Source organism: Callionymus lyra, chromosome 18 (genome assembly GCF_982586985.1).
Source record: "Callionymus lyra chromosome 18, fCalLyr1.hap1.1, whole genome shotgun sequence".
NCBI classification, from domain to species: Eukaryota; Metazoa; Chordata; class Actinopteri; order Syngnathiformes; family Callionymidae; genus Callionymus; species Callionymus lyra.
The window spans coordinates 5,440,868-5,457,339 of NC_141835.1; the positions used below are offsets into that span (position 1 = coordinate 5,440,868).

At 40.1% G+C, this 16,472-nt stretch overlaps 1 protein-coding gene across 2 annotated transcripts in view; it reads left to right on the plus strand.

The window, feature by feature from the left end:
- Nucleotides 1-3,436: 3,436 nt before the first annotated feature.
- The window catches only part of daam2 (dishevelled associated activator of morphogenesis 2), a 112,307-nt gene continuing 99,271 nt past the window's right edge, over nt 3,437-16,472 (plus strand). Inside the window, exon 1 of one of the 2 annotated variants that reach the window (XM_087780200.1) lies at nt 3,437-3,583. The gene's annotated coding sequence lies outside the window, so the exon portion shown is untranslated. The remainder of the gene's footprint in view (nt 3,584-16,472) is intronic. The other variant, XM_087780198.1, reaches the window with a different exon arrangement.

Here is a 16,472-nt window from a genome sequence, read left to right on the forward strand (position 1 = left end):
ATCTTTGATCTTTATCTTGGATTGGCACAAAACTTGAATTAAGCATTAAATCAATATAACGAATGAATGTAATGTATTGTGAAGCTTGTGATCCTTTTCAATATCAGTTAAAATTCATCTTTGCAGCTTTAACAGAGTTGTGTGTCTGAGTTGGGGTATTTTGTGGGTGTTTCTACTTCTTTGTTGGTTTTGTTGGGATTCTGTCGTTTTGTTTTTGTGATTCTTTGTTGGGGTGGTTCTGTGTGTGTGTATTTCTTTGTTAGGGTGTTATTTTCTCCTGTGTCGGGGTGGAATTTGTTTCTGTGTCGGGATGGAATTTGTTTCTTTGTTGGGGATGTTATTTGCTTCTGTGTCGGGGTGGAATTTGTTTCTGTGTCGGGGTGGAATTTGTTTCTTTGTTGGGGATGTTTTTTGCTTCTGTGTCGGGGTGGAATTTGTTTCTTTGTTGGGGATGTTATTTGCTTCTATGTCGGGGTGGAATTTGTTTCTGTGTCGGGGTGGAATTTGTTTCTTTGTTGGGGATGTTATTTGCTTCTGTGTCGGGGTGGAATTTGTTTCTTTGTTGGGGATGTTATTTGCTTCTATGTCGGGGTGGAATTTGTTTCTGTGTCGGGATGGAATTTGTTTCTCTGTTGGGGATGTTATTTTCTCCTGTGTCGGGGTGGAATTTGTTTCTGTGTCGGGGATGTTATTTGCTTCTGTGTTGGGGTGTTATTTGCTTCTATGTTGGGGTGACATTTGTTTCTGTTTTCGGGTGTTATTTGGTTCTGTGTTGGAGTGGCATTTGTTTCTGTTTTGGGGTGTTATTTGCTTCTGTGTTGGGTGTTATTTGAATCTATGTTGGGGTGTTATTTGCTAGTGGGTTGGGGTGTTATTTGCCTCTATGTTTGGGTGTTATTTGCCTCTGTGTTGGGGTGTTATTTGCTTCTGTGTTGGGGTGTTATTTGCTTCTGTGTTGGTGTGTTATTTGAATCTATGTTGGGGTGTTATTTGCTTCTGTGTTGGGGTGTTATTTGCTTCAGTGTTGGGGTGATATTTGCTTCAATGTTGGGGTGATATTTGCTTCTGTGTTGGGGTGTTATTTGCTTCAGTGTTGGGGTGATATTTGCTTCAATGTTGGGGTGATATTTGCTTCTGTGTTGGGGGAAATATTTGCTAGTGTGTTAGGGTGTTATTTGCTTCTGTGTTGGGGTGATATTTGCTAGTGTGTTAGGGTGATATTTGCTTCAGTGTTGGGGTGATATTTGCTTCAGTGTTGGGGAAATATTTGCTAGTGTGTTTTCAATGAAGGCTCAATGAAGTGTGGAAATGTGTGGTAGTTGAACACTTGCAGTTGTGTGGCGGGAGACTAGTTACCAGAGTTGACCATGATCAGTCCTGATCCCAGCAGAGACCTTGGGGGCCACTGAGGGCACTTGAGAAAGGAACAGTCGGGACTAAAGGCGGCTCACGGGTCGGGGTCCTGGGGCAGCTTTAGCTCACAGGCCGTCACAGCGGGGTTGGTTTCAGCCTCAAACCCTGGGAATTAGTATTGATGTCCGTGTGTGAGCCCGGGTCAGAGTCCAGGCCCAGAACCTGCAATTAATGGAGGATTATGTGCGGCGAGCAGATGAAAACAAGGCGCTCGCGCCGGTTCTTCATATTTCAGGGGATTAATCTCTGAGCAGCCGAAGCTGTAGGACCAGTTTCAAGAGTTGTTTGTCGTTCTTTTTTACAGGACGTTGTGTTTCTATTGTTTACACTCTGACGGAGAAACATGTCGAAATCCTAAACCGCAACATTTATTGTTGACACATGAACCTTTTCTCTCAGCAGATACGATCAGAACTTAAAAAAATGTTTAATCAAACTTGTACTTCCTTGAAACCTTGGCCCCTGTGACGGTTTGGGTCTCTGAGCATTATGGGATGGTAGACAAAAATGATGATTTTCATAAAATAAAATGTACTTTCATTTATTTATATAAATACATTTTTGTCAACATGTATTTTACTTCGGAACAGTTGAGTTTTTCCAACATGATTTATCGACATCAATTAAATAGAAGTTCAATTATAACATGAAATATTCATGAATATTTTAAGATAATTTCAAAGTAAAACATAAAAATTAAGCTTAAACATGCTTTTATTGCAAAATTTAGTAAGTAAAAATTCTGTGGTTTGTTGTTTTAATTCAACATGGAAGTTCTTTACAAGAAAAAGAATAAACATACATTCATACTTAAAAAAGAAAAGATTAGTAAATATATTTTCTAAGATTATGCTAATTCAAGTCAAGTACTCTATATTTATTAATTTCTTGGTACCTAGAAAAAAATGACAAAGATAAATATATTTTTTTAAAGACAGAAAACGGTGAATAAATGTTTTAATGATGAGTAAAACATGTTTAAAAACTAAAGATTTTTCAATAAATATGTCAAGCCTTTGTTTCTATTTATTAAAATTCAAAGAAGAAAAGAGAAAAATGTGCCTTTGTTTTTAAGACAAATAAAATAAACAAAAAATGTATTAAAGATTAGCAAAAATACATTTGAATAAACATTTTTAACGTTTTCTCTTTATTAAAATCAATTCATAGAAGAAAAAGACAAAAATGTACCTTTGTTTGACACATAAAATAGACAAAGAATGAATGAAAGAATTAGTTCAAAATGTTTTGAATATAATGTGCAATTTTTCAAAAACAAAGATTTTTCAATAAGTATGTTAAGCCTAGTGCTTTGTTATTTATACATTTTTATAAATATGGAAACAAATGAAACAGTCGTCATCACATTCAATACCAATTTTTTTTTCTTTATTAAAATCAATTCAAAGAAGAAAAGGACAAAAATGTACCTTTGTTTGACACATAAAGTAGACAAGAAATGTATTAAAGATTAGTTGAAAATGTTTTGAATAAATATGTTAAAAATCTAAATGAGGTGAGGTAGAACTTTATTGATTCTTTGGTAATTTGTTTTTTTCTCCAAATAGCCACAGCAATACAGCAATTATTTATAAAAATAAATAAAAATAAAGTAAGAACAAGAACAAAGAGAAATAAAGAGAAAGAACAAGATGATACAATCTAAGTCTTAAGATAAAGAACATAGATCAAAGAAAAAAATAACAAAGGATACAAAGATATACAAAAATATTTATAGATATCGATTTTTCAATGATTATTTTTTTCTAAATGCTTTGTTTTACTAATTCAATGTAGAATAATTTTACACAAGACATTTTCTTGATGAAAAATAACCAAAACGCTTCGTTTTCAACCATTTTCTTGGGAGTTTGTAAATGATTATTATTATTAAACGTCGTATCATTTGGACTCGTTCACGCTGGTGTGTGCCGCTCACACGCACGCGCACACACGCCGTCAGTGCGGTAGCTTTAAGGAGGAGGCGTGGAGCTGCCGTTTTCACGACTGTCCTCCTGCTTGACTGTCACTCGCTGAACGAGCTTCTCTGGACCAACATCTTCTCTGAGACTCACCAACTCTCGGGATTATTTTTTATTTTTTATTTTCCAGCCTTTTTTTAATTTTATTTTCCTTCTCCTTCTGTTTCTCGGCTCCAGACCTCGCGAGGGTGAGTCGAGCGTGTGCGCGTGAGAGTCCGACCACCGAGCGACGGTTCGGGCTCGGATCGGATCGAAGCTCGAACCATCGTGACGTGATCCTCAGAAGCTCGAGATGTTCTTCACTGTCGTGTGACGTGGGTTCGGTTCGTGCTCGTGATGCACGACGAGCACGCGCACACCGGCCTGTTCTCAGCCATAAACACCGATTTGTCAATTAAATCGATCTGGAATCTGAACGTATCGACATGTGGTGACGCGACTGTCACACACACACACACACATGATCTTTTTTTATACAACAATGTCACTGAGCAACATGGCCGCTGTCGTTTCTTATTCCATCCATCCTCGGGGTTTATGTTGGTTCACGTGTGGTTGTGGGTCGTCGGTTCGGATCCCCGGTGTGTGCCACTGACCACTGCGTCTGCGTTCGTGATGCTCGGATCGTTTGACCTCAATACGAGACCGTGGACTGGAATCAGTGTCCACAGGGGGCGCTGTTTCCCCGCTGATGACCAGGAATTAAATGTAGTTTTTAAAGGTGTATTGTTGTTTTTATTTGGGTTAAATATGAAGTTACGCTGTGTTTATAGTAGTGGAGTTTAAATGGTTGTATATCTTAAGACATTTTTTTTATTCTTGCAGGCTTTTCCTTGATTTTCTGGAACTCCTGTGTGTTATCTTGATCTTTTAAGTATATATTGTGTTGAGTATTGTTTTGATTGTTTAAGCGCTTTGTGACCCTGATCTAGAAAATCTCTATAAATACAAATTACTTACTGACTTACTTATATAAATACTGAATTAAAACTTTGTCCACAAGATATTATCTTAAAGGATGATGAAAAAAGATTAATTTAGTAAAACTTTTTACTTATACTTTTTTGTTTTTGCCTCAAATATAAAGAAGGATGAAAGAAAGAGATGATTTAAATCTTTGTTAAGTCAGTGAGAAACTGATCCATAAATATTTATTTAACCAATTTCTTTCCCTTTTTTTTTTCTCAATCTGTTTTACATTTTTTATACAGCATTTTACAAGTGTACGTTTCCCTGTGATGTTTTGAAGAAATAAGCCATCAATGGACAAGAATATTTAATTCAATATTTTTGTTTTGTATGAAACAACAAATTGAAGTTTTGAAGAAAATATTTTGGAGAATATGTTTCTTTTTAATGCTACTGTAGCCATAGCTGATACAAAGTACGATAACTTCATGGTATAAACTGACATTAAATACGAAAGAATAAGGATTGACAAAAAAAAGCAGAAATAAAGTTGTCTCTCGTCATATTTGTCACATAAAACCGGACATTTTTAGTTAATATTTGTCAAACATGATCCAATAAACAAACATATTTTCCAGCGTAACCATCAAAATATAATATGCCTTTTTTCTATAGAGTAATATTGTCAAATTATACTGCTGAGCTCACCATGCGATATATTTCAATACACTTCCACGTTTTTCTGATAGTTTTTTTTTCGGGGACACGAAATTTTTGCGGCATATTGTGATTTTGGTTGAATTAATAGAACTCAAGGACAAAACATCAACTTTAGAAGCTGCTGGTGTCGATTGTATCCTCCTGTCCTCAGTCATCACTGGTATCTCCCAGGATTGTTCCGTAACGACTGCTGCCATCTAGAGGCTGGATGTTTGATCGGAACACAAAAATGAATAAGTTAGTGTCGCGGAGGCGAAGTGAGCGGCCTTGATGTCTTGGACGACCATCCAGTCCTCGGAGCTAAAGTTTAAAGACTTATTAACGTTAACGTGGGTCCGACCACGATCCGGTCACACGTCGGGTCAGAAGTCGGGTCAGAAGTCGGGTCAGAAGTCGGGTCGCCGGGCGGTTTTATCGGCACATCTGGCAGCGACGCCACATCATTAGCTCAGCACTGCTTCAAGGAGCTCGGAGCATCTGCTCCAGTCCACCTCCTGGACCGAGACTCGCTGCCAGAGCGGGATCAGCCGCAGTGATCTGAACGGTTCTGGAAGGAGTCCAACCAAGTGTTTATCTCGGGAGGCGAACGACTCTTCTCGTGACCGATTGTCGCCGGAAGATCTCCCGCATCAAGCTAATGGTCGGTGATGGATTGATTTATTGAAAATCCTTGTGTCGTTCCGGGTCGTCCATGTCCGAGCACAAGTACAATCCACTGATCCCTTAATACGCTCTAAGCTGCAGTCATGTCAAAATCATACGAGCGGAGGATACTGGTCTGTCGACTGAATCCGCAGCTGCTGAAGCCATATTTTTCACCGACGTCCAGCATCCTTGACAAGCAAACCTGTGTGTGTTCAGAAGTGGGAAGGGAATCCCATCCAAGAGCAACAAGGCTGGGACTCGCTCAGTGCTTCTGGCTCGACCTCTGCCGACTCAGCAGAGGATGTCAACGTTTTGGGTTGTGCTCAGGGGGCGGAAGGACGACTGGAAAAGTTGCTCGGGGCGGCCGTTACCAGGTAGCCGGCGGACCACACGTGGGCCGAGGGTCTCGGCTTCACGGCCGCACTGAAGAAGTCTTTGTTCCAGACTAGAAGACGTTTTGCTGGTTTGGCTCCCGGTTCTTGTCAACACGGCGGTGGGCAGGATGGCCGAGCGTTTAAGACCCCCTTATCTCACTCAGTACTTGTAGCAGCTTTCCATGAAGTCGACTCTTTCTTACGACCACGACGACCACGTACTCGCTGGCACCGGTACAAAGGCATCTGTGAGTCGCACTCAGGACATAATCCCCCTCCAGACATTGTTGTGGCTGCTCACCAAGCCCCCCCACCTCTTCTGAGACCATTGAAATCCTCCTTCCTAGTGAGTTTGATACTTTAAACCCTCAAGTCACTGACGACCGATCTTGAACTTGAGCCACGAATCCAACTTTACTGAGTATTTTCTGTCCTCAGCGTCAGTTTATTGTGACGAGTCTTGAGTCATTTGCATGTTCAGTGAATGAAGGAACCAACGTTTCTTATCTTATCTGTTGTTTGTTTTCTACATGTCGGATCAGATTTAGGTTAGATTAAGTCACAAACCTCCTCCAAGGACTTTAAGACCAGAGGCTTCTTGAGATCAAAGTTTCAATATTTTTGGTTCTTAGTTCTTTATTTAAAGGACGGAAATTCCGATTTTGTCTTTCAATCAGTTCTTATGGAAGTCTCTGTTTTATTGTCGACATCCATAGTAAACATGAAGATGAATCTACTCTGATCATCAGGATTATTGAGATAAATGCAAATTACATTTTCGGCCTCTAGATGGCGGCGGTTATTAAATCGTCCGCAGCTGAAGGAACAATGAGATCCAGCGAGATCCCGACAATGACCGAGGACGAGAGGATACAGTGACTTCAACATCTTTTAAAGCTGATTGGACGTATATATGAGCTGAATATATCGTATCGTGAGCTGAATATATCGTATCGTGAGCTGAATATATCGTATCGTGACTGAATATATCGTATCATGAGCTGAATATACCGTATCGTGAGCTGAATATATCGTATCGTGAGCTGAATATATCGTATCGTGAGTTGAATATATCGTATCGTGAGCCGAATATATCGTATCGTGAGCTGAATATATCGTATCGTGAGCTGAATATATCGTATCGTGAGCTGAATATATCGTATCGTGAGCTGAATATATCGTATCGTGAGCTGAATATATCGTATCGTGAGCTGAATATATTGTATCGTGAGCTGAATATATTGTATCGTGAGCTGAATATATCGTATCGTGAGCTGAATATATCATATCGTGAGCTGAATATATCGTATCGTGAGCTGAATATATCGTATCGTGAGCTGAATATATCGTATCGTGAGGTGAATATATCGTATCGTGAGGTGAATATATCGTATCGTGAGCTGAATATATCGTATCTTGAGCTGAATATATCGTATCGTGAGCTGAATATATCGTACCGTCAGCTGAATATATCGTACCGTGAGCTGAATATATCGTACCGTGAGCTGAATATATCGTATCGTGACCTGAATATATCGTATCGTGACCTGAATATATCGTGTCATGAGCTGAATATATCGTATCGTGAGCTGAATATATCGCATCGTGAGCTGAATATATCGTATCGTGAGCTGAATATATCGTACCGTGAGGTGAATATATCATATCGTGAGCTGAATATATCGTATCGTGAGCTGAATATATCGTACCGTGAGCTGAATATATCGTATCGTGAGCTGAATATATCGTATCGTGAGCTGAATATATCGCATCATGAGCTGAATATATTGTATCGTGAGCTGAATATATCGTATCGTGAGCTGAATATATCGTATCGTGAGCTGAATATATCGTATCGTGAGCTGAATATATCGTATCTTGAGCTGAATATATCGTATCGTGAGCTGAATACATCGTATCGTGAGCTGAATATATCGTATCGTGAGCTGAATATATCGTATCGTGAGCTGAATATATCGTATCGTGACCTGAATATATCGTGTCATGAGCTGAATATATCGTATCGTGAGCTGAATATATCGCATCGTGAGCTGAATATATCGTATCGTGAGCTGAATATATCGTACCGTGAGGTGAATATATCATATCGTGAGCTGAATATATCGTATCGTGAGCTGAATATATCGTACCGTGAGCTGAATATATCGTATCGTGAGCTGAATATATCGTATCGTGAGCTGAATATATCGCATCATGAGCTGAATATATCGTATCGTGAGCTGAATATATCGTATCGTGAGCTGAATATATCGTATCGTGAGCTGAATATATCGTATCGTGAGCTGAATATATCGTATCTTGAGCTGAATATATCGTATCGTGAGCTGAATACATCGTATCGTGAGCTGAATATATCGTATCGTGAGCTGAATATATCGTATCGTGAGCTGAATATATCGTATCGTGAGCTGAATACATCGTATCGTGAGCTGAATATATCGTATCTTGAGCTGAATATATCGTATCGTGAGCTGAATATATCGTATCGTGAGCTGAATATATCGTATCGTGAGCTGAATATATCGTATCGTGAGCTGAATATATCGTATCGTGAGCTGAATACATCGTATCGTGAGCTGAATATATCATTTTGTGAGCTGAATAAAAAACATACACAAGTGTACAATCACAGCCTTGATTCAAAACTTTTATATTTGCAAATCTAAAGTCAACTGGTGGCGACTGCTGGTGGCTGCGGTTGGTTTCGCTCGCACAGTAGTAAACTTGTTCTCCGCTGGGAAGCACCTGAGCGGCGGCGGAACTACAGCGTGGCAGGAATGCCAGGTCGTGCCAAAGAGCCCTGGCATCGGACCGCCATCCAGCTCCCGCTATAAACGACCCGGGTCCACATTCGCAGGTTTACGGCTTTTTCAAATTCTTCAAGACAATCCTCGCTGTGTAATTGTCCCGCTTTACTGCGCGGTTTGTGTAAAACACTACTTTAAAATAATTTCCTTCGACCAACATCCACAGGTCAAGTGTCAGAGTTTTTTTCTTGAGAGGGAAAAAGCTACACGTCCAGAGGGATCTATGAAACAAATACTACAGGAAACTTCTTTCACCAGCCCTGCTTCTTTCTCCGCCGCGTATGCTAGCTCACGCCGCCGCCGCGGAAAATACCAGAGAAAGTTACTGTCGACCTTCTATGAGCTAATTCAGAAAATATCTGCCTGCGTAAAAAAAACACCATTGACTAGGATTAAAGTTGAAAATTGTTTGATTATAGTTGAAAATTGTTGATTATAGTTGAAAATTGTTTGATTATAGTTGAAAATTGTTTGATTATAGTTGAAAATTGTTTGATTATAGTTGAAAATTGTTGATTATAGTTGAAAATTGTTTGATTATAGTTGAAAATTGTTTGATTATAGTTGAAAATTGTTTGATTATAGTTGAAAATTGTTTGATTTTAGTTTAAAATTGTTTGATTTTGGTTGAAAATTGTTTGATTTTGGTTGAAAATTGTTTGATTATAGTTGAAAATTGTTTGATTAAAGTTGAAAATTGTTTGATTATAGTTGAAAATGGTTTGATTTTAGTTGAAAATTGTTTGATTTTAGTTGAAAATTGTTTGATTATAGTTGAAAATTGTTTGATTATAGTTGAAAATTGTTTGATTATAATTGAAAATTGTTTGATTATAGTTGAAAATTGTTTGATTATAGTTGAAAATAGTTTGATTTTAGTTGAAAATTGTTTGATTATAGTTGAAAATTGTTTGATTTTAGTTGAAAATTGTTTGATTATAGTTGAAAATTGTTTGATTTTAGTTGAAAATTGTTTGATTTTAGTTGAAAATTGTTTGATTATAGTTGAAAATTGTTTGATTTTAGTTGAAAATTGTTTGATTATAGTTGAAAATTGTTTGATTTTAGTTGAAAATTGTTTGATTATAGTTGAAAATTGTTTGATTATAGTTGAAAATTGTTTGATTATAGTTGAAAATTGTTTGATTTTGGTTGAAAATTGTTTGATTTTGGTTGAAAATTGTTTGATTATGGTTGAAAATTGTTTGATTTTGGTTGAAAATTGTTTGATTATAGTTGAAAATTGTTTGATTATAGTTGAAAATAGTTTGATTAAAGTTGAAAATAGTTTGATTAAAGTTGAAAATAGTGTTATTATAGTTGAAAATAGTTTGATTATAATTGAAAATAGTTTGATTATAGTTGAAAATTGTTTGATTATAGTTGAAAATTGTTTGATTATAGTTGAAAATTGTTTGATTAAAGTTGAAAATAGTTTGATTATAGTTGAAAATGGTTTGATTTTAGTTGAAAATTTCATTGATTGTAGTAGAAAATTGTTTGATTATAAAATGTTTGTATTTGAAACACTGGTTCGTTTACTTACTATAAAACGGTGATAAACAGTAGCAACAGGCTGATGAAAGCGAAGACACTTGACGTCACTTAAGTTAAGAGCCAACAATATAATATCTTCGGCACTATTGTCTCCCTGCTTCACCGTCAACACCCTCAGACAATAAGTCTCTGGTGGTTCTGTCTGCGCGTCGTCACAGGCAATTAGATCCAGTCAAAATATTGCAGGACGGAGGGTTGAAGCGACTGAAGCCCCTCTCGTCTCTCTGCCCCCCGGCGCTGGTTCTAAAATTACCCCCCGAGCCAGTGAGAAGGGTCCGGGGTCCGTCAGGGGAGGGTGGTCGTGCACGCGTCCACCTCGCCGAGCACAAAGCGTCTCTTTCACGTGGGATCTGGAGCAACATATGGAAGCGTTTATGGAACCTCTGGTGCGTCAACGTCGGCGACAGGTTTCCTCTTACTCGTCTCGTAATGGACTTGTTGGGCCGAGACCTGGATCTGCTCGTGTGCGTCCGACCCGGCATCTGGAGGTTCTGACCAGAGGTGGGATCTGAGCGAAGGCAGGCATGTCCGAGGGTCGTGCCTTCATCGAGTCTTATCTTATCTCATCGAGTCTTATCTTATCTCATCCACTGTCCATGAACAAGATCTGCTCTAAATACTCAATACTCTAAATACTCAATCAAATCAAACAGAGTATCTGTGTTTTTCCTGCAGCCCATTAATTAACCAGAGGATGTAAAATACTGTAGTTTTCAGACCATACTGGGCTTTTCAAGTACTTATATTTTCTGTAAAAATGACAGTGTGCCTTAAATCCTATGTTCCTCTTGTATTTATTCTGGTTCTACTTACAGACCTTGAACTGATTTTATGTGTGAGGCTCTGAAGTATTACAGTGATTATTTGCAGTATTACTCCATGTAGCTTAGTAGTATTACTCCTCAAGGCTTTGCATTACTGCTTTGCTCTGAGTATTCGTCCATGAGGATTCATAGTATTACACTGCAAAATTAGAGGTATCACTACGTAAAGCTTTGTAGTATTACTCCAAGAGGATTCATATTATTACTCCGTAAAGCTTCATAGTATTACTATGCAAGGTGTTGTAGTATTACTCCACAAGCATTCCAGGAGGCTTCGTTGTATTCCCCGCTAGTATTCCTAGTATTAATCTGCAAGGCTTTGTAGTATTACACTGCAAGGATGGAAGTATTACTAAGCAGAGCTTTGTAGTATAACTCTATGAGGATTCAAAGTATTGCTCCAGCAGGCTTCGTAGTATTACTCAGTGAGGCTGTGTAGTATTACACCATGAGGATTCAAAGTATTGCTCAGGGAGGCTTTTTTGTATCAGTCCGTGAGGATACGTAGTATTACTCTGTGAGGCTTCGTAGTATTACTCCGTGAGCTTTTGGAGTATTACACTTTGATGCCTCATAGTATTACTCTGTGATGCTTCGTAGTATTACTCTGTGAGGCTTTGTAGTATTACTCCGTGAGGCTTCGTAGTATTACTCCGTGAGCTTTCGGAGTATTACACTTTGATGCCTCATAGTATTACTCTGTGATGCTTCGTAGTAAAACTCTGTGAGGCTTCGTAGTATTACTCCATAAGTCTTCAGAGTATTACACTTTGACGCCTCATAGTATTACTCTGTGATGCTTCGTAGTATTACTCTGTGAGGCTTCGTAGTATTACTCCGTGAGGCTTCAGAGTATTACACTTTGACGCCTCATAGTATTACTCTGTGATGCTTCGTAGTATTACTCTGTGAGGCTTCGTAGTATTACTCCATGAGGCTTCAGAGTATTACACTTTGACGCCTCATAGTATTACTCTGTGATGCTTCGTAGTAAAACTCTGTGAGGCTTCGTAGTATTACTCCGTGAGGCTTCGTAGTATTACTCCGTGAGCTTTCGGAGTATTACACTTTGACGCCTCATAGTATTACTCTGTGATGCTTCGTAGTATTACTCTGTGAGGCTTCGTAGTATTACTCCGTGAGGCTTCAGAGTATTACACTTTGACGCCTCATAGTATTACTCTGTGAGGCTTCGTAGTATTACTCCGTGAGGCTTCAGAGTATTACACTTTGACGCCTCATAGTATTACTCTGTGAGGCTTCGTAGTATTACTCCGTGAGGCTTCAGAGTATTACACTTTGACGCCTCATAGTATTACTCTGTGAGGCTTCGTAGTATTACTCCGTGAGGCTTCAGAGTATTACACTTTGACGCCTCATAGTATTACTCTGTGATGCTTCGTAGTAAAACTCCACAGAAGTTGTTGATAGTATTTAAAAAATGCTGAGGTTTGACTTTGTTTAAATCCGAAGGTTGATGTTCAGGTCTGAGATACGTCCGTGATTTGAATCCGATGGACTGGAGATGAAGTGACATCATCTCTCAGGCCTGGAGTCTCAGCGACGCAGCTGGACGTAGATAATGGATGTTTATTTTCTCCCTTTTCTGCATTCCTGCCTCTTATTTACAGCAGCGTCTCTCGCTTCTATAAAAGGAAGTTTGGAGACTTTTCTCCGGATGAAAAGTCAGTGCGACTTCGCCGCTGTTGTCGTCACTTCATCGAGGCTTTTTGTGCGACTTTGACTCGTGAGATCACCCTGGGAGAAGAAGTCTGAAGGAGAACCCGTGTTGTTATTGAAAATAGAGGGCGCTGATATTTTGGGAGGCCGACCTTTGACCTTGCTTAGCTGCCTGGCTGCTCCCATTGAGAAGTGGCTTTGTTCGCCTGTCGTAGGGTTTGTTTTAGATTAAATCGTCCTGACATCAACACTGGTGCCTTAAGACCTTGAACGTCTTTGCTGGTCATTATGGGATTTTTAGGTTTTCAGTTTCAGTGAAGTCAATGACGACGAAGAAGAGCTTGTTAAGGAAAGTAATCCTGACTGAAACTAACCTACAAATTAAGATAACTTTACCTAAAAAACTAAATGAAGTTTCCAGGAAGTGTTGAACATAGTTTACCATCAGGACTGTCTTAAAGAAAACACTGCTATTGTTGTGCAAGCGAGCTCCAGAACACAGCTTCCATCTCATCGATATCCAAGATTTTTCAAATGCTAAAAAAAGATGAACTGAATTATAAATATAAAATAAATGTTGATAAATAAAATAGATTTTTAAGAATATATTTTTTAAAGAAGTAACAGGACACGTCCCCATAATGCACTCACACGTCCCCATAATGCACGCACACGTCCCAATAATGCACGCACACATCCCCATAATGCACTCACATGTCCCCATAATGCACTCATACATCCCCATAATGCACGCACATGTCCCCATAATGCACGCACACGTCCCAATAATGCACGCACACATCCCCATAATGCACTCACATGTCCCCATAATGCACTCACACGTCCCCATAATGCACTCACATGTCCCCATAATGCACTCATACGTCCCCATAATGCACGCACACATCCCCATAATGCACGCACATGTCCCAGTAATGCACTCACACGTCCCCATAATGCACTCACATGTCCCTATAATGCACTCACATGTCCCCATAATGCACGCACACGTCCCCATAACTCACTCACATGTCCCCATAATGCACTCACATGTCCCCATAACTCACACACATGTCCCCATAATGCACTCACACGTCCCCATAATGCACGCACACATCCCCATAATGCACTCACATGTCCCCATAATGCACTCACATGTCCCCATAATACACTCACACGTCCCTATAATGTCCCCATAATGCACTCACATGTTCCCATAATGCACGCACACATCCCCATAATGCACTCGCATGTCCCCATAATGCACTCACATGTCCCCATAATGCACTCACATGTTCCCATAATGCACGCACACATCCCCATAATGCACACACATGTCCCCATAATGCACTCACACGTCCCCATAATGCACGCACACATCCCCATAATGCACTCACACGTCCCCATAATGCACTCACATGTCCCCGTAATGCACGCACACGTCCCCATAATGTACTAACATGTCCCCATAATGCACCAACATGTCCACATAATGCACTCACACGTCCCCATAATGTACTAACATGTCCCCATAATGCACCAACATGTCCACATAATGCACTCACACGTCCCCATAATGTACTAACATGTCCCCATAATGCCCCAACCAATTGTTGACTAACCAAAAGTTGCACTTATGTTGGACAGAAAGTGTTTTTGTTTGCCTCCCATAGTAAATCACCAGTGAATTGGCCTCCTCGGTACCGATCCAGATGTCCTCCGTGGCCGGACACCCCGTCTTAATTCCTAGCAGATGGTTTTGTACCCGTGGACGGCGCTGAAAACAGATTACCCTAATGAGGTCATTAACCAATGAAGTGTGTGCGATGGGGAGTCGTCCTGTGGAGTCTCTAAGAGCACGCCCCGCTGCGCCGCTCCGTCAGGGTTACTCACAGGTTACAGTTCCGTGAGTTGATTCCGTGTTTGTGTGAAGACAAATGAGTGTTTTTCCGTGAGGCGCATCCACAAACATCTGATTTGGCATAGCGTGATCCGAGCTCCCCGCCTCCTCATGCACGAGCGTCCTCTCCCTGCTCGTGTGTTTAATGGTGGGAAAATGTCGTGAAGGTCCGTGAGAGTTCCTCGCTCTCTGCACTGGCTTTTCCCCCGGGGTCCTCCAGAAGCGGAGCTTGCCGAGCCACTTCTCCCAGCATCCCCTGGTGGTGGCGGCGCTGGCAGATTTCCTCTGGTCGTGTGAGCCGGAGAAGTCCACGGCGTCCATTTGTCTCCACGGACGTCCTCGCAGTAACTCGGGTTCATTCTCGCAGCTTGATCTTCTCCGAAGCAGGAGATCCGAGTCTGTGCGGCGACAAAGAAACTTGTAATAGTATCTACTTATGAGTCGCAGGCCAGAGACCCCTGAGTCAGAGTGTAGTAGGTTTTCTTTAGCTCAGGGGTAGGGAACCTGGTCCAGAAAGAGCCGCAGTGGGTGCAGGTTTTTGTTCCAACCGATCAAGCATGTACAGTTTAACCAATGAGGTTTCAGCTGAACAAGCAACACCAGACTGACAATCAACTGATTACACTCCTAAGACACCTGATTGGATAAAAGTGTCCTCTTGAATGGTTGGAACGAAAACCTGCACCCACTGCGGCTCTTTCTGGACCAGGTTCCCTACCCCTGCTTTAGCTGGTGGAGGTGTCAAACTCAGGCGGAGGACGGTCTAACAAGAAAAGTATTTTTTGAAGAGCTTAAACTGTCTCATTCTAGTGGTGCATCTTCTTTGTTTCCTCCTTCACTGGGGAGGTTTGTTTCTGACAATATCTTCTAGAGCAGGGGTGTCAAAAAGGTCCAGGAAACGGTGCAGGTTTTTGTTCCAACCAGTCAAGCACACATGAGTTAACCAATCAGGTGTCGGCTTAAACAAGCAACACCTGACTGACAATCAATTGATTACTGTATCCAGACGCCTGATTGGTTCAACTATATGTGCCTGAATGGTTGGATCCAAAACCTGCACCGTCTCGGCCCTTTTCTGGACCAGTTTGACACCTGTGTTCTAGAGTATTGGGGTTATTACAAGTACTGCACATTCTGTGGTTGTTGGTCAGATCCCACTTGTACTAAGAGATTTCGAGCAGACCTAGATTCCATTAAATCTTAGGGTTACACATTAAAATAGTTACACATTTTGTAAATCAAATAATAAAAATCAGTAAATCAGATATATGGAAGTGACTTGGATCGGCAAAATTTCTCTTTCTACCAAAACTGTGCCACACCGAAGACCAGGCGGTCATCAAAAATGTACAACACAACACCTTCATTTGTATACCTGCACAAAACTCTTTTAGAAACCAATGTCACCAAATCGATTCTAAGGGAAAGAAAATAACATTACAAAGTACAGAACATATCTGTCTTTTAACATTTCAACGTCAAGGTATTTTATTACAGGAAAAATACATGAAAAATACTTTCAAATACTTACCAAAAGAACATTTGCTAACAAGTGACAAATTAATCATGTGTTGACCACGTGTTGGTACCGAAATTTAACTTTCGTTTTAATACTCGGTACAAACCGGAAGCATTTCACA